Source organism: Phyllobates terribilis, unplaced genomic scaffold (genome assembly GCF_046119375.1).
Source record: "Phyllobates terribilis strain yellow unplaced genomic scaffold, ASM4611937v1 Scaffold_5__5_contigs__length_657084704, whole genome shotgun sequence".
Classification (NCBI taxonomy): Eukaryota; Metazoa; Chordata; class Amphibia; order Anura; family Dendrobatidae; genus Phyllobates; species Phyllobates terribilis.
The window spans coordinates 178764370-178783356 of NW_027362765.1; positions in this window are offsets into that span (position 1 = coordinate 178764370).

Consider the following 18987-nt stretch of genomic DNA (forward strand, 5'->3'; position numbering starts at 1 on the left):
CATTAAAACCGCTTGTTAATAGGTCTGCCATGTAGAGCAAAGGTAATCCGCATTTGCTGTTCACATGATGTGGAAATTTCCGCTCCGGATTACCATTGCGGCAAAGACTGCAGCAAGACCATTTCTAGCGTGATTCCGCGGCGAATTCGCGCTTCCGCGGCGAATTCGCGCCCATTGACTTGCATTGATTAGCAGCAAACCCGCATGTATAATATCTATACATGCGAATTTGCTGCGTTTAAATCACAGTCAATAGCTGCAAATCCACAGCGGAATCGCTCTGTGGGTGGTACCCGGGTCGGGAGAGAAGACTGCTACTCCTCTCATCCGACCGCTGCTCTGGCTGATAACAGCTAGAGCATCATGGATGGGAGGAGCAGCAGTCTGCTCTTCCCAGCCCGCGTGCCCGCGGTAATAAAAAAAAGAATAAAAAAGTAAAAAGAAAAAAATAAACCTTTATACTCACCTGTCCGGCGGCCCCTGGTATCCTCCTACTCCCCGTTGGCGATGTTGTATGTCCGCGGCCAGCGATACACTGCAGGGCGCGGGCTCGTACTGCCAAGTGTACTGGAAGGACCTGTGCTGACGTCACCGATCAAGTGATGGTCACGAGACCATCAGCTGATCGGTGACATCAGCGGTCAGCTGATGGTCGCGTGACCATCAAGTGATCAGTGCCGGCAACAATCAGCTGATTGCTTACGCAGGTAATCTCATGACCGATCAGCTGATGCTCACCCTGGGAACATTCCCAAGAATGTTCCCAGGGTGTTAAGTTCACCGGGGCTTATCAGCTAATCTTCAGCTGATGAACCCCAGTGACCGCCTGCAGCCTGTACACTGACAGGAGGTGATTTTACACCCCTGTCAGTATACAGTGCTGCATTCTACAGCTGTGACATCAGTGATTTCACAGCTGTAGAAGTGACCCGGAACGTCGTGGGACACTCAGCAGTGATCGTGGACTGCATCGTTGACGGCGGACAGGTGAGGGATACGGTTGTTTGTTATTTTATGTTTTTTTCAGATGATCGATGGCTTTACGGAGGCGTGTAATAAAAAAAATTGTAGAACCGTGTGTGTTTTATGTCATTAAAATACTTTATTCTGGCCGTGTTTTTATTAAAAAAGTGCTGACCACTTTACTACACAGTTAGTAATGGGGGCGCCTTATAGACGACCTCCATTACTAACCTGGGCTTCACGTCAGCCGCCAATACAAGGCTGACGTGAACCCCAACCCCATTACCCCTCTGCCACCGCTACAGGGCAGTGGGAAGAGCGAGGCTAAGCGCCAGATTTGGTGCATCTTATGGATGCGCCATTTCTAGAACTGCTGATGGGTGATATTAATAGCTGCGGAGGGGGCTAATATCCATGGCCCCTTCCATGGCTATTAATTTCAGTCCGCAGCTGTCTAGTTTAGCCTTTGCTGGTTAGATTTTATAGGGGGGCCCCATGTCAATTCTTTTCTGGGGTCCCCCTGTAATCTAGCCAGGGAACATTGTTAGCTAATGGCCCCTTCCGCGGCTACTAATATCACCCCCCAGTGGTCGGCTTTCCCTCTGCTGGTTATAAAAATGACGCGGGAGTCCACGCCATTTTTTTTTTAAATTTTAGGCTCAGTGCCCATAATTCAGCACCGCTTTGGACGCAAATTTTTGCTGCGTCCAAAACGTTGCATTCTATTGAACACAGGTAAATCCACATGTGTTCACTGAACCATGCGGATTTACCGCATTCAATACATTCTAATGGTCAAATTTCTGTTGTAATGACTAGCAACTCCACAAAAGAATTTGACATGCTGCGGTCTTGAAAGACGCGCCGCATGTCAGTGTCCACGGGTGATTCACAGCCTCTGATGCACGCATAGTGGACATGGGATTTCTAGAAATCCCATCCACTATGCTGTAACATCTAGACGCTGCGGGTTTGACGCTGTATAAACATGCAGCGTAAAACCTGCAGCGGTTCCTGACCGTGGCCACGTACCCAAACTCACACAAAGTGTATCAATTTCTGTAGCGGACACGCTAGTCTCCGCTGCAGATTTTAACCGATTGAAGTGTCATTATATGCGGTGGATTCACATGTACCGACAACAAAAGTGCGGCATTAGAACATTGCATTTTGGACGCAACATAAATACGTTGTGTCCAAAGCGCTGCTGAGTGCTGATCAGGAGGACATAGTGGCTGTTATTTAATGGCCAGGGACCATGTTTGCCTAATGGCACCATCCCAGGCTAAAATTAACAGCTCACAGCAGTCGCATAAATTACGTGAATAGAAATGCTAATGAATATTGGGTGAATGGGACTAGCTGACACCCAGCTCTTTTGTTTGGTGATGTCAAGGTGTCAATCAGACCTTTTCATGACAAAACTTTAATTAAAGTAAAGAAACACACAGACACAGTGTAAACACTTTATTTGAAATAGAACAGACCCATTCTTTAATCATTTAAATGAACCAATATACTCACCCCAGTTCTTATGGTAATCCAAGGGCTTAAACAGAATCTGTCACCCCCTGGAACTTTTCAGACTGCTAATATGCACATACAGGTGATAGAAATGTGAATCTATACTTACCTGTATGGCCCATATTAGTGGTCTGGTTTCTGTGTAATCGCATTTTTATTAAATGATTTCCGCTAAGCTTGGCGTCTCCCGGACGCCAAGAAATCCCTGCCTACTAGCCCTATTATCATAGGGGTGCTACGCCAGATGATCTGGCCTCCACAGTCACCAGACCTGAACCCAATCGAGATGGTTTGGGGTGAGCTGGACCGCAGAGTGAAGGCAAAAGGGCCAACAAGTGCTAAGCATCTCTGGGAACTCCTTCAAGATTGTTGGAAGACCATTTCCGGTGACTACCTCTTGAAGCTCATCAAGAGAATGCCAAGAGTGTGCAAAGCAGTCATCAAAGCAAAAGGTGGCTACTTTGAGGAACCTAGAATATAAGACATATTTTCAGTTGTTTCACACTTTTTTGTTAAGTATATAATTCCACATGTGTTAATTCATAGTTTTGATGCCTTCAGTGTGAATGTACAATTTTCAAAGTCATGAAAATACAGAAAAATCTTTAAATAAGAAGGTGTGTCCAAACTTTTGGTCTGTACTGTATGTCACACAAAATAGTTAATAAATAACATTTCCCACATGTCTACTTTACATCAGCACAATTTTGGAACAAAATTTTTTTTTTTAGTAGGGAGCTATAAGGGTTAAAAGTTGACCAGCGATTTCTCATTTTAACAACAAAATTTACAAAACCATTTTTTTAGAGACCACACCACATTTGACGTGACTTTGAGGGGCCTTTATGACAGAAATACCCAAAAGTGACACCATTCTAAAAACTGCACCCCTCAAGGTGCTCAAAACCACATTCAAGAAGTTTATTAACCCTTCAGGTGCTTCACAGGAATTTTTGGAATGTGGAAGAAAAAAATTAACATTTAACTTTTTTCACAAAAATGTTACTTTAGACCCAAATTTTTTTATTTTCGCAGGGGTAACAGGAAAAAATGGACCCCAGAATTTGTTGTGCAATTTCCCCTGAACACGCAGATACCCCATATGTGAGGAAAAACCATTGTTTGGGCGCACGACAGGCTTTGGAAGGGAAGGAGCGCCATTTGACTTTTTGAATGTAAAATTTGCTTGAATAATTAGCGGATGTGCCCCTGATGTGCCTAAACAGTGGAAACTCACCACAAATGACACCATTTTGGAAACTAGACCCCTTAGGGAACTTATCTAGATGTGTGGTGAGCACCCTGAACCCCCAGGTGCATCACAGAAGTTTATAACATTGAACCGTAAAAATAACATTTTCACATTTTTTGAACAAAAATGTTTTTCAGCCCCCAATTTTGCATTTTCACAAGGGTAACAGGTTGCGTTTGGGGAGTCCCGGATGTGCCTAAATAGTGGAAACCACCCCACCCTCCCCCCAGTGACTCCATTTTGGAAGCTACACCCCTCCAGGATTTTATCAAGGGGTATAGTGAACATTTTGAACCCAGAGATACGACACAGAATTTGATAACATTAGGTCATCATATTGAATAAGTTGTCATTAGTCTTGAGTGCAAGTGCTCGATATTTGAGTTTGCATTAGGTACTAGGGTATGCACCAAGTATCGCGGGTGCTCAAGTGACATGCTCGAGTCCCTGCCCCGCATGTTTTTTTTATTAGACACTCAAAAAAAACATACGGGGATCGCTCGTGCATGGCAGGCAATCCCCGCAAGGTTTTTTTGGCTGTATAACAGCTGCAAAACATTTGGGGAGGAGACTCGAGCATGTCAATCGAGCACCCGCCATACTCGGTGCATACCCAAGCACCCGATGCAAACTCAAGTAGCGAGTACTTGCTCTCACTAGTCGCCATATCATCGTCATTTTTTTTTCTTTACTTCTGAAAAAATCCCAACCCCAACCCGAACCTTAGCCCAACCCTAACCCTAGCCTAACCCTAACCTTAGCCTAACCCTAGCCCAACCCCAACCCTAGCCCAACCCCAACCCTAGCCCAACCCTAACCCTAGCCCAACCCCAACCCTAACCCCAACCCTAGCCCAACCCTAGCCCCAACGTTAACCCAAACCCTAGCACAACCCTAACCCTAAAGTTTATTTTTTACGCCGTTCCTCGTGTTGTATAAGTGATTAGATGATGTTATTCTTCGGGTCGGTGCAATTACAGCGATGCCAGATTCATATCGGGTTTTTATGATTGACAGCTGTCACACACTAAAAGACACATTTTTTAGCAAAGACTAGTTTTTGCATCGCCATATTTTGAGAGCTATAATTTTTCCATATTTCGGCCGACAGAGTCATGTGACGGCTTGATTTTTGCGGGACAAGTTGACATTTTTATCGGTATAATTTTCGGGCAAATGACATTTTTTGATCGCTTTCTATTCCGATTTTTGGGAGGCAGAATAAACAAAAGCCAACAATTCAGGAATTGTTTTTTTTTTTTTCTTTTTTTATGCCGTTCTGCGTGTGGTAAAATTGATAAGGTAGCTTTATTCTTCGGGTCAGTACGTTTACAGAGCTACTGCATTTTTTTTTTATATTTTGGCGCTTTTACACAATAAAAACTATTTTATAGAAAAGAGAATTGTTTTTGCATCACTTTATTCTGAGAGCTATAACTTTTTTATTTTTCTGTTGTTGGAGCTGTATTGTGGCTTGCTTTTTGCGGGACAAGATGACGTTTTCAGCGGTACCATTTTTATTTACATTCGTCTTTTTGATCTCGTTTTACTCCATTTTTTGTTTGGCGGTATGATGATAAGACATCGTTTTATGTTTCGCTTTTTTTTTTTACCGTGTTCACTAAAGGGGTTAACTAGTGGGACAGTTTTATAGGTCAGGTCGTTCCGGATGCGGCAATACCAAATATGTGTACTTTTATTGGTTTATTATTTTTTTTCATAAGATTATTTATTTATGGGTACAATATATATTTTTTTATTATTACTTTTTTCATTTTTTAAAAAAAATATTTTTACAATTTTTTTTAAATTTTTTTTTTTCACTTTCTGACACTTTTATTACTTGTTCACATTGTCCCACTATGGGACTTTCACTTTTTGCAGCCTGATCGCCTGCATGGCATAGAGAGCAGCAGCTCCCTATGCCATGCAGCCTGTCAGCGCTGCACAGGGAGAAGTTACTTTGGTCGTGCACTGCGCATGACCAAAGCAACTTCCTGCCTCCTGGTGATCCGGATGTTGTCATGATGACGTCGGATCACCATGGCAACATCCGGGACCGGATTCAGACGCCGCTGGACGCGGGCAGAGAAGGTAAGTATCGCGCTTACCTCCTCTTGCCACCGGAATGCTGCGATTGATTTAGATCGCAGCATTTCGGGAGTTAATATGCCGGGAGCGGTGCAGGACCACTCCCTGCACATAGCACAGGGTGTCAGCTGTGACAATCAGCTGACACCCGGCGGCGATCTCGCCCGCACCGCTTGTGTGCGGGCGAAATTGCCAGGGCGTATTAATACGTATCAGGCCCATAAGGCCCAGGGCACAGATACGTACTAATACGCCCTGGGTCAGAAAGGGGTTAAGCAATGTCCCACCAAATAACTTTATTTAGCTCCAAAAAGCATTCATTGATGTAAAAAAACGCTTCAAAAACGCTTAAAAAAAACATGTAAAAAGTGTCAAAAACGCATGTAAATCCACATGTGTTTTTTCTGCCAGGGAGAGGCTAAAACACTCAGGAAATTTCTGCTTCAAATCCTGAACGTATGCACATACCCTAAAGGTGCTGAACGGTGAAAACAAGTTTTCACCTAATCACAGAATAGGTAATTACATTTTGTTTGATGGGGTACAGACAACGATAGGCAGAACAGGGAACTTTTATCACCTTTAGGATGAAGCAGCAATGCGCATTTTTGATCACTACTCCATTAATTCCCTATTTGGCTGTTGAGAGCTGTGTGTGGCATTTTCCGAGCACCCCATAGAGAATGAAAGGAATGGAAGATGCTGACACTAAGTTTTGTAAAAGAGATAAAGGTTCTACAGTTGTTAGTGCTAGCAGTCGAACATCTCATGATCAGCAAGCTGTCACCTATGCTACAGATATGTGATAACTTGTTTTCACTGGACAACCCTTTTAATTCTAGTCAAGATCATTGACTGTATTATGTTGGATTGTTATATCAATGGCTTAATTGAAGAGCTATAATGCTGGGTTGCCCAGGAAAATCATGAAGCCTTGGATCACATGGTCTTGCTGGTTGAGATGTATTCCTCTACCGAAGACTATCTTGGTTCTAACCCAAAAGCTAAACCTTTTTAATGTAGTGTCAAGTCTGACTAACTTCTGGAAAAGGGAACCCAAATTGCAGATTAAGTCCACAGGAAGCATTTAATAGTGAGAATTTTAATTTTCCTGAGAGGCAAAATTTAGGTTCACTATTGGTAGTGCTCCTGTAGACACTAAAAGTGCCCAATGTTGATTCCTGTTTTCCCAACCTGTTGACAATGCTGCTTCATTGCAGAGAAAAAAAACTATAACGTGTGGGAAAACTGTGTATTAATGTCTAAAAAGTTATGTTTTCTGGGCTGCAATGAGTTGGTTACTTGGAAGAATGAATCCTGGCAGCATGAGACAGTTGTCAACATTCAGAGGAATGAATGCAGTTTGACGTGCCAATAAGAGAAACGTTCACCAGGTTTTCTTTTGGATAGGAGGCCTAGAGAAGTTGCAGATGGTCAATGTTCAGAGGAAGGAACGCTGTTTAAATCGCCAATAAGAAGAGAAATGTTCACCGGGTTGTCTTTTGGATAGGAGGCCTAGAGAAGTCGCAGATTAAGACCCCTGAGTGGCTTTGTGCATTCCACACCTCTTATCTTGAGAAACCTGGTCCTGAGTGTCCAGTGGCCACTCGTAGAAGGGGGGGGGGGTACTGTCACAGGTGTGTCAGGTATAATAGACAGTCGCTCTGGATCTGGCCGTAGAAGGTCACTGCGCTTGGCACTGCAGACATCTTCTTAATCATTCTTCCTTTAAGACCCAGCGGCGACCTTCCTCCCGCAGCTGAATGACACACCCTTGCAAGGGAGTTAAAAACTCTGTTTGCTCCAGGCAATTGCCGGTGATACTTCTATGTTCTTTTGTGCACGCTTGGAGCACTAGCTGTTGGCTGGCTTCTTCTCTCGTGCCATTGGAGGACAGTTTGCATTACTTCTCTGGTGTCTGTTCAAGCTAAGTTAATCCCCTTTGTCTACCTTGTTGTCTTTAATTTGTAGTGGGGCCTGACCAGTGCTCACCCCTCCCCCTCCCTATCTAGGGCCAAGCTCTAGGGATATACAGTGTTTGGGGTCCTGCTCGGTGATTGGTGTGGAACCAATATAGGGACGGAAGGGTAGGCAGGATGTTATTAGATCTGCCTAGGGGTCTCCACTCCCCCTTTCCCTAGTGTTTGGACTTCCTCCCCCTCTTCCCATCGTGTTGCACTTAGTCTTTCCCACACCTTGCGTGACATTATCACCGAATGTACATTTATAGGAAAAAAAAAGAAACTGACAGGTGGTTTTATTTGTGTGTGTTTTTTTTTTGCGGGTGTGTTTTTTTTCTCCTTTTCCCTTGGTTCATAGATTCCATTGCAGAGCAGTTGCGCAGGCTGTCTCTTGAGGTGACTGATCTCCACTATGAGGTTCAGCAGCAGCGACAGAGGCTGCAGGTCTCTAATTTTGGGGTCTCTGCGGGTAGGCCAGTCCAGCTCGAACCCAAGGTTGCCTTCCCGGACAGGTTTTCAGGTGGTAAGGACAAGTTTTTTGTGTTCAAGGAATCTTGTAAACTGTATTTTAAACTTCGTCCTTACTCCTCTGGAGAGGAGGAGCAGCGAGTGGGAACTGTGCTCTCACTACTGCAAGGAGATCCTCAATCCTGGGCTTTCTCTTTGCTACAGGATTCGGTTTGTCTCCAGTCTGTGGAGGGGTTTTTCAGGGCTCTAGTCCCATCTAAGATGACCCTGACCAAATCTCCTTGGCTGAGTCTAGGCAGCGTCACCTTCAGCAGTGGAATCGGTTAGTAGAGACGTATACAGTACAGACCAAAAGTTTGGACACACCTTCTCATTTAAAGTTTTTCTGTATTTTCATGACTATGAAAATTGTACATTCACACTGAAGGCATCAAAACTATGAAGTAACACATGTGGAATTATAAACTTAACAAAAAAGTGTGAAACAACTGAAAATATGTCTTATATTCTAGGTTCTTCAAAGTAGCCACATTTTGCTTTGATGACTGCTTTGCACACTCTTGGCATTCTCTTGACGAGCTTCAAGAGGTAGTCACCGGAAATGGTCTTCCAACAATCTTGAAGGAGTTCCCAGAGATGCTTAGCACTTGTTGGCCCTTTTGTCTTCACTCTGCGGTCCAGCTCACCCCAAACCATTTCAATTGGGTTCAGGTCTGGTGACTGTGGAGGCCAGGTCATCTGGCGTAGCACCCCATCACTCTCCCTCTTGGTCAAATTGCCCTTACACAGCCTGGAAGTGTGTTTGGGGTCATCGTCCTGTTGAAAACTAAATGATGGTCCAACTAAACGCAAACCGGATGGAATAGCATGCCACTGCAAGATGCTGTGGTAGCCATGCTGGTTCAGTATGCCTTCAATTTTGAATAAATCCCCAACAGTGTCCCCAGCAAAGCACCCCCACACCATCACACCTCCTCCTCCATGCTTCACGGTGGGAACCAGGCATGCAGAGTCCATCCGTTCACCTTTTCTGCATCGCACAAAGACACGGAGGTTGGAACCAAAGATCTCAAATTTGGACTCATCAGACCAAAGCACAGATTTCCACTGGTCTAATGTCCATTCCTTTTGTTCTTTAGCCCAAACAAGTCTCTTCTGCTTGTTGCCTGTCCTTAGCAGTGGTTTCCTAGCAGCTCTTTTACCATGAAGGCTTGCTGCACAAAGTCTCCTCTTAACAGTTGTTGTAGAGATGTGTCTGCTGCTAGAACTCTGTGTGGCATTGACCTGGTCTCTAATCTGAGCTGCTGTTAACCTGCGATTTCTGAGGCTGGTGACTCGGATAAACTTATCCTCAGAAGCAGAGGTGACTCTTGGTCTTCCTTTCCTGGGGCGGTCCTCATGTGAGCCAGTTTCTTGTAGCGCTTGATGGTTTTTGCAACTGCACTTGGGGACACTTTCAAAGTTTTCCCAATTTTTCGCACTGACTGACCTTCATTTCTTAAAGTAATGATGGCCACTCATTTTTCTTTACTTAGCTGCGTTTTTCTTGCCATAATACAAATTCTAACAGTCTATTCAGTAGGACTATCAGCGGTGTATCCACCTAACTTCTGCACAACACAACTGATGGTCCCAACCCCATTTATAAGGCAAGAAATCCCACTTATTAAACCTGACAGGGCACACCTGTGAAGTGAAAACCATTTCAGTGTGAATGTACAATTTTCATAGTCATGAAAATACAGAAAAATCTTTAAATGAAGAATGTCTTGAGTCCTCTCCCGTTGCCGCCCCCAATCATGGTTGATGCTAATTTGGAGTTTCATATTTTGAAGATTGTAGATTCTTGTCTCCAGCGTCGTTCCCTAGAGTACTTGGTGCACTGGAAGGGTTACGATCCAGAGGAAAGGATGTGGGTTTCAGCTTCAGAGATTAATGCCCCCAGGTTGGTTCGTGAATTCCACACCTCTTATCTTGAGAAACCTGGTCCTGAGTGTCTGGAGGCCACTCGCAGAAGGGGGGGTACTGTCATGCGTGTGTCAGGTGTAATAGACAGTCTCTCTGGATCTGGCTGTAGAAGGTCACTGTGCAAGGCAGTGCAGACACCTTCTCAATCCTTCTTTTAAGACCCAGCGACGACCTCCACCCTGCTGCTGATTGACACACCCTTGCATGGGAGTTAAAAACTCTCAGTTGGTCCAGGCAACAGCCGGTGATACTTCTATGTTCTTTTGTGCATGCTTGGAGCACTAGCTGTTGGCTGGCTTCTTCTCTGGTGCCATTGGAGGACAGTTGGCATTACTCCTCTGGTGTTTGTTCAAGCTAAGTTAATCCCCTTTGTTTGTCTACCTTGTTGTCTTTTGTTTGTAGTGGGGCCTGACCAGTGCTTATCTCTCCCGCTCCCTGTCTAGGGCCAAGCTCTAGGGATATACAGGGTTTAGGGTCCTACTCGGCAATTGGGGTGGAACCAATATAGAGTAGGCAGGGTGTTATTAGATCTGCCTAGGGGTCTCCACTCCTTTCCCTAGTGTTTGGGCTTCCTCTCCCTCTTCCCTTTGTGTTGCATGTAGTCTTTCCCACACCTTGTGTGACAGTTGGGCAAAGAGTTGATTTGGATCCTAACTATTAGGCGCTGGTTGTGCTTCTGTAGATATTGGCATTCTTCAAAAAGGGTCCGGAGACTGGTAAGACTGTTCTCATTTGTTTTCATACTAGAACTGTACAGCACAAATTAGGAATTTACTGTAGATTTGAGCTTGGCAGAAACTTCCCTCTTTTTTATTAATTATGGGACAAAAAAATGATTATACACAAGTACAGTTCATGGGGCAATCTTTCTACAGAGAACACTGCTTCTATTTTTAAGAGAATATGAACCTATAATGACTGTAATTAAGGCTTTATTCACACATCAATATTTTTGATCAGTATTTCATCAGTATTTGTATGCCAAAACCAGGAGTGTCTCCAAAACACAGACCAAGTGTCAATCTTTCAATTATAGTTTTTCTTTGTAAATTCCACTCCAGGTCTAGACATACAAATACTGACGTGTGAATACGCCCTTAGTAAAACTCTATCTGGGAGAAATTACACAGGCTGCACACCTGAAAATAATGGGTGTAGCACAAAGTTAGTTTTAGTGAATACTGAATATTAGCTACTTGTATTAATAAAAGTGAGTGTGAAATGAATGGGTACGGTGCAAAGAGTAAAACCGAGCATTCTCCTATGGGGATTAGCGTGTAAGGAGTGAGGAGACAGACACAGGTCAAATATCTGTTCTAGAAGAAAGCCCCCTGGTAGTGGGTTCAATGTATGAATTATATGCATCAGGAATGGAAGTTCACTGTGTGACAACCATCCAACGCAATAGACACCATGAGCAAATATGCCCGCAAATTGTAAAATATGTATTGTTTTCTACCATTCACAGTTTCAGTTTCTCGCTGGGGGCTTAATGCCTATTTACAAGGTCTCAATGTTATGCTGCTATGAGGTGTATAGGAACCTGGGGATCTTACTTATTTATCATTCATGGTGGTGATAGATCAGTATTGAATTACCATTAGCACTGCCACTTTATTGTCCTGTATCCCTGCCTATTAATGTGTGATCTCATTCACGTCTTATGTTTTTCCCAAGTTCATTATGTGTCTCTTTTATGAGATATTCGCTGTCATTTTATGTTTTTTTTAAATATATTTGTTTAGATGATATTGATTTGATAGATCAATATTGAATTATGATTAGCTACACTTTTGGAGGCGGCACTCAGGAAGCACCACTACTTTTTAAGGAGGAATTAAAGGGAATCTGTCAGCAGGATTTTACACCCCAAACTATTTATATGTATTGTGGTAAAGCGACTTGCTCGGCTCTACCAGAGGCAGACACAGGACACAAGCATCGGGAAAACTTCCTGCTGGTTTATTTAAACGGCATAAGCTCCAGCAGGGTTCCACAAAAATAAACAGGCCTTCTCTGGGGTAATGGAAAACAAAAAGATAAAGTATAACAGAGTCCATTAGCGAGCAAGGTGTAGTGTCGGCGTCCCTGCCCTCTGCTAGGCAGGGACGCTGTTCCCCTCACCTCTCTGCTCCGAGCCCGGCGTCCTCCGCCCGCTCTGCTGGCAGCGCGCGCTCCTTCCCGGCCACTGTGCTTAGGGCGCGCGCGCGCTCCCTCCCTCTTAAAGGGGCCGCGCGCGCCGTCCTAAGGAGCCCCCGGCCAATGGCCGGAGGACTTCACCATATATAAGGCACCTCCTCCAAAATGGAGGTGCCCGAGCAATGTTGTTGCACTGTTCACTACTCTGCTTCAGCCCTCAGGTCCCTTGCCAGTTACCTGCCTGATTCCTGCCAGAGTCCTGCCAGTTTGCTGTCTGTTTCCTGCCTGATATTCCTGCTACCTGCTTGCTAGCCTGAGGTCCGACAGTCTGCTTTCCTACTCCTGTCAGTCTGTCTATGGACCAGCTTGGCCGCTCACCTGGGAGCGCACATCTGCTACCTGCCTGCTAGCCTTCCTGGAGGCTCTGCCGTCACGTGCTGTGACCACCTGCTATTCCAGAGACTCCTGCCCGCTCACCTGGGAGCGCACATCTGCTACCTGCCTGCTAGCCTTCCTGGAGGCTCCGCCGTCACGTGCTGTGACCACCTGCTATTCCAGAGACTCCTGCCCGCTCACCTGGGAGCGCTCCTCCGCTACCTGCCTGCTTGCCTACCTGGAGGCTCCGCCGTCACGTGCTGTGACCACCTGCTATTCCAGAGACTCTTGCCCGCTCACCTGGGAGCGCTCATCTGCTACCTGTCTGTTGGACTTCCTGGAGGCTCCGCCGTCACATGCTGTGACCACCCGATTATCCAGAGACCCTCGCCTGCTCACCTGGGAGCTCACGTCTATCATCTGCCGCCACAGGTCGTACCAATCCTTTACTCAGAGACTGCCCCGGTCACTTGCCGTGACCTCCTGCCCGTTCATCCAGAGACTGCCCCGGTCACTTGCCGTGACCTCCTGCCCGTTCATCCAGAGACTGCCCCGGTCACTTGCCGTGACCTACTGCCCGTTCATCCAGAGACTGCCCCGGTCACTTGCCGTGACCTCCTGCCCGTTCATCCAGAGACTGCCCCGGTCACTTGCCGTGACCTCCTGCCCGTTCATCCAGAGACTGCCCCGGTCACTTGCCGTGACCTCCTGTCCGTTCATTCAGAGACTGTCCCGGTCACCTGCTGTGACTGCCTGCCCGTCTACCCTGGTCGCCACCCGCTCCCTTACAAGGACCGCCCCCTTGTATAGTAGCTCAGAGGTTCCGCCTCCCAGACCCGTTACAGTTTGCTCGGGCCATGGAACCCGGTGGCACCCAAGCTCCCTCGCTCTCGGACCTCTGTCATGAACTGTCCCGTCAGAGGTCCCAACAGGAGTCCATCCTGGGTCACCTGCGGAATGTCAATTCTCGCCTGGACACTCTGACTGCTCCACCAGCAACCACCGCCAGTGCCATGACTCGCAACCCGGCAGCTCCGCTGCCCACCAATACCATGGTATCCTACCCCGGACCCCGGCTTTCTGCACCTCCTCGCTTCGGAGGCGACTCAGCCCAGGCTTGGGGCTTCATAAATCAGTGCACCCTGCACTTTGAACTCCTATCTCACCAGTTTAACTCCGACCGGGCCAAAATTGCCTTCATCATGTCCCATCTCACCGGGGAGGCCCTGGCCTGGCTAAATCCTCTATGGGAGAGAGGAGACCCCCTGGTGTCCGACTTGCCTGCCTTTCTCATGGCTTTCCGGAAAATCTTCGACGAACCCGGACGGAAGACCTCATCCGCATCATCTCTGCTACGCCTCCGTCAGGGAAGCCTCACCGTGGGCCAATATGCCATACGGTTCCGTACCCTTGCCTCGGAGCTGGCCTGGGATAACGACGCTCTGGTATCCGTCTTCTGGGAGGGTCTGTCCGGCCGTATTAAAGATGAACTTGCCGGTCGGGACATTCCTACCACTCTCGATGACCTAATAACTCTTGCCACCCGGATTGACCTACGGTTCCAGGAGCGTGCCAAAGAGGTCACCCGTAAGAGGAGGTTTCCACGTCTAGCTCCTACTTTTCAGAAATCCGTCTCTCCCCAGGTACACTCTCCTAAGCCTATGCAGGTCGACCACACCAAGATGGTCAAAACTCGTCAGGACTTACGCCGTGCCGAAGGGAGCTGCTTCTACTGTGGCAGTAAGGAACAACGGATCCGTACCTGCCCGGAGAGGTCGGGAAACGCCTGTGTCTAGGTTCGCTCAGAGAGGTCAACCTAGACAAGAATAAATCCTCTCCATCTCTGCTACTGTCAGTCTCTATTATCTGCGGGGAGAATCGTTATTTCGAACTAGCCCAACTTGACTCTGGAGCGGCCGGGAATCTTATCTCACAGTCCCTGGTAGAGAAATACCGCATTCCCACCAAACCTCTGGCTGTACCATTATCTGTCGCTGCTGTGGATGGGGGCCTCTTACCACGTCCCATCCAACTCATCACCGAATCCGTAACTCTGCAGGTGGGAATGCTGCATTCTGAGAGCATCTCTTTTCATGTTCTGCCTGGACTCTCTCACGCCCTCTTACTAGGTCTACCTTGGCTCCAGAGACATGCACCCGTGCTTGACTGGCAGACCGGAGAAGTCCTTCGCTGGGGACAGGACTGTCATAAGACTTGTTTGGTTCCTGTTCATCCCGTCCGTCCTTCTCCTACCCCAACTAATCTACCTGGACTTCCGATTCCCTATTGGTCATTTGCTGATGTCTTTAATAAAAAGGAGGCAGAGACATTACCCCCTCATAGACCATACGACTGTCCTATCGACCTGTTACCCGGTACTACTCCTCCCCGTGGGCGTATTTACCCATTGTCCGCTGCTGAGACCCGGTCGATGTCCGAATATATTGAGGAGAATTTGGCCAGGGGATTCATCCGGAAATCTACCTCCCCGGCGGGAGCAGGCTTCTTCTTCGTAAAAAAGAAGGACGGCTCTCTCCGTCCCTGTATAGACTATAGAGGCCTTAACCAGATCACGGTGAAGAATAAGTACCCCCTTCCGCTCATTCCAGAATTATTTGATCGCCTGAGGGGGGCTAGAGTCTTCACCAAACTGGACCTCCGTGGGGCGTACAACCTGGTCCGTATCCGTCAAGGGGATGAATGGAAGACTGCATTCAACACCCGGGACGGCCACTATGAATATCTGGTAATGCCCTTTGGTCTCTGTAACGCTCCTGCCGTCTTTCAAGAGTTGGTCAATGACATCTTCCGGGACCTTCTCTACTCCTGCGTAGTGGTGTACCTGGACGACATCTTGGTCTTCTCTCCGGATCTCCAGACTCACCGGAGGGACGTTCGTCAGGTCCTGCTCAGGCTCAGGCAGAACCACCTCTTCGCTAAATATGAGAAGTGCCTCTTTGAGCAGACCTCGCTTTCGTTTTTGGGCTACATTATTTCTCAGACTGGCCTACGTATGGATGCAGAGAAACTGTCTGCCATCGAGAAATGGCCCCAACCGGAGGGGTTGAAGGCCATTCAGCGGTTCCTGGGCTTCGCCAACTACTACCGCCTCTTCATACCGCACTTCTCTTCCCGGACTGCCCCAATTTCCGCGCTCACCCATAAGGGTACTAATCCCAAAGAGTGGCCGCCCGAAGCAGAGGAGGCCTTTCTTTCCTTAAAACAGGCCTTCTCTTCCGCCCCGGTGCTGCATCGTCCGGACGGCAACAAGCAGTTCTTTCTGGAGGTTGACGCCTCCTCCTCTGGAGCCGGAGCTGTACTTACTCAAAAATCTTCTTCCGGGAGGATGGTAACTTGCGGCTTCTTCTCCAAACTCTTCTCCTCTTCTGAGCGCAATTATTCCATAGGAGACCGAGAGTTATTGGCCATCAAGCTGGCATTGGAGGAGTGGCGTTACCTACTCGAGGGGGCTCTTCATCCGGTAATAATTTACACTGACCACAAGAACTTGGCTTATCTCCAGCATGCCCAGAGACTTAATCCGCGCCAAGCCCGGTGGTCCTTGTTTTTTGCTCGCTTTGATTTTGTTCTACATTTTCGCCCGGCTGACAAGAACATCAAAGCAGACGCCTTGTCCCGATCCTTTCTGGTATCTGATCTCGAGGAAGAACCTAAACATATCATCGATCCCGCCAGAGTAATGCAGGTGGCTCCCGTGAGTCTAAATCGTCTCCCTCCCGGTAAGACGTTCGTATCGGTACCTGATCGGGAGAAGATCCTACACTGGGGTCATTCGTCTAAACTAGCTGGCCACGCCGGTCAGAAAAAGACCCTCCAGCTTATTTCCCGGCACTACTGGTGGCCTAACCTGCGCAAGGATGTAATAGACTTTGTTTCTGCCTGTGTGTCCTGTGCCCGCAACAAAGTTCCGAGACACCTGCCAGCCGGTCGCCTTCTTCCTCTGCCAGTACCTGCTGCCCCCTGGCAGCATATATCGATGGACTTCATAACTGATCTTCCCGTCTCTACCGGTTGTACGGTCATTGACCGCTTTTCCAAGATGGCTCACTTCATTCCCCTGCCAGGCCTCCCGTCTGCACCCGAGCTGGCTAAAGACTTTATCCGCCACATCTTCCGTCTTCATGGCCTGCCCCGTCACATCGTGTCGGATCGTGGGGTACAGTTCACTTCTCGTTTCTGGAGAGCCACTTGTAAATTGCTAGACGTCACCCTGGACTTCTCCTCCGCTTACCACCCACAGTCTAATGGTCAAGTGGAGCGGATCAATCAGATCCTGACCTGTTACCTCCGGCACTTCGTTAATGCCCACCATTCTGACTGGGTGGATCTCCTGCCATGGGCCGAATTCTCGTACAACAATCACGAGAGCGAATCTTCCTCCAAATCCCCGTTTTTTGTAGTCTTCGGTCAGCATCCTCGGATCCCGTTTCCCGTCTCCACCTCGGTGGACAATCCGGCTGCGGAATCTCTTGTTAACAAATTTTCCTCCACATGGGAGAGTACCCGGTCCGCACTCCTTCTGTCATCCGAGCGTATGAAAAGACATGCTGACAAAAAACGTCTGGATCCTCCTCAATTCCGTCCAGGGGATAAGGTCTGGCTCTCGTCCAAGTATGTCCGGCTCAAGATTCCTTCCTATAAGTTAGGGCCTCGGTTCATCGGTCCTCTGGAGGTCATCAGTCAGATCAACCCGGTGGCCTATAAATTGAAACTCCCGGCCAACTTGCGGATCCCTAACTCCTTCCATGTATCTCTCCTCAAACCTGTGGTACTTAACTCTTTTTCCAAGTCTACAGGCACGCCTCCTGCTCCGGTTTCCGCTGTAAACGAATTTGAGGTAGAGAACATTCTGGCCACCAAAAGGGTAAGAGGGAGGACCTTTTTTCTAGTAGATTGGAAGGGGTTTGGTCCTGAAGAGAGAACGTGGGAGCCCCGGGAGAACATCCATGCCCCGCTCATCCTTGCTAAATTTCTGTCTGGCCTAAAAAAGGGGGGGCCTAAAGGGGGGGTACTGTAGCGTCGGCGTCCCTGCCCTCTGCTAGGCAGGGACGCTGTTCCCCTCACCTCTCTGCTCCGAGCCCGGCGTCCTCCGCCCGCTCTGCTGGCAGCTCCTTCCCGGCCACTGTGCTTAGGGCGCGCGCGCTCCCTCCCTCTTAAAGGGGCCGCGCGCGCCGTCCTAAGGAGTCCCCGGCCAATGGCCGGAGGACTTCACCATATATAAGGCACCTCCTCCAAAATGGAGGTGCCCGAGCAATGTTGTTGCACTGTTCACTACTCTGCTTCAGCCCTCAGGTCCCGTTGCCAGTTACCTGCCTGATTCCTGCCAGTTTGCTGTCTGTTTCCTGCCTGATATTCCTGCTACTGCTTGCTAGCCTGAGGTCCGACGGTCTGCCTTCCTACTCCTGTCAGTCTGTCTATGGACCAGCTTGGCCGCTCACCTGGGAGCGCACATCTGCTACCTGCCTGCTAGCCTTCCTGGAGGCTCTGCCGTCACGTGCTGTGACCACCTGCTATTCCAGAGACTCCTGCCCGCTCACCTGGGAGCGCACATCTGCTACCTGCCTGCTAGCCTTCCTGGAGGCTCCGCCGTCACGTGCTGTGACCACCTGCTATTCCAGAGACTCTTGCCCGCTCACCTGGGAGCGCTCATCTGCTACCTGTCTGTTGGACTTCCTGGAGGCTCCGCCGTCACATGCTGTGACCACCCGATTATCCAGAGACCCTCGCCTGCTCACCTGGGAGCTCACGTCTATCATCTGCCGCCACAGGTCGTACCAATCCTTTACTCAGAGACTGCCCCGGTCACTTGCCGTGACCTCCTGCCCGTTCATCCAGAGACTGCCCCGGTCACTTGCCGTGACCTCCTGCCCGTTCATCCAGAGACTGCCCCGGTCACTTGCCGTGACCTCCTGCCCGTTCATCCAGAGACTGCCCCGGTCACTTGCCGTGACCTCCTGCCCGTTCATCCAGAGACTGCCCCAGTCACTTGCCGTGACCTCCTGCCCGTTCATCCAGAGACTGCCCCGGTCACTTGCCGTGACCTCCTGTCCGTTCATTCAGAGACTGTCCCGGTCACCTGCTGTGACTGCCTGCCCGTCTACCCTGGTCGCCACCCGCTCCCTTACAAGGACCGCCCCCTTGTATAGTAGCTCAGAGGTTCCGCCTCCCAGACCCGTTACACAAGGCTTCATCTGTTCCGGGTAGCACAGTGAAGTCTCACCGAAC